Source organism: Penaeus monodon, chromosome 23 (assembly GCF_015228065.2).
Source record: "Penaeus monodon isolate SGIC_2016 chromosome 23, NSTDA_Pmon_1, whole genome shotgun sequence".
Taxonomy (NCBI): domain Eukaryota; kingdom Metazoa; phylum Arthropoda; class Malacostraca; order Decapoda; family Penaeidae; genus Penaeus; species Penaeus monodon.
This window is the reverse complement of record NC_051408.1, coordinates 38,521,657-38,522,033: the sequence shown is the minus strand read 5'-3', so window position 1 is coordinate 38,522,033 and position 377 is coordinate 38,521,657.

Genomic DNA, 377 nt, shown 5'->3' with positions numbered 1-377 from the left:
AAGAAAACTAACGAACATAAATCTATATATAAATCTATCTATAATATCCACTTGAAATAGATTTGTTTTCATTAAATACCATTCATCAAATACCATTAAAATCTGTCATTTTGAAATTAATATAATTTTTAGATATAATCATTAAACAAAATTTGGAAAACAAATCAATCATATACGATATTAGATACTTGCATCCTCTTCGCAAATTTTATCATTATCATCACTTTATCATGGTAACTGCCAAGCTAACCCCCGTCGCCTTACAAACAGTAACAGAATTTGTTTTTTTTCCGAATATTTTTATCAGTTTCAATTTCAAAGAAAATATACTAAAACGTCAAAGGTCGCACAGACTGACCAGGGCAAAAAAACGGACT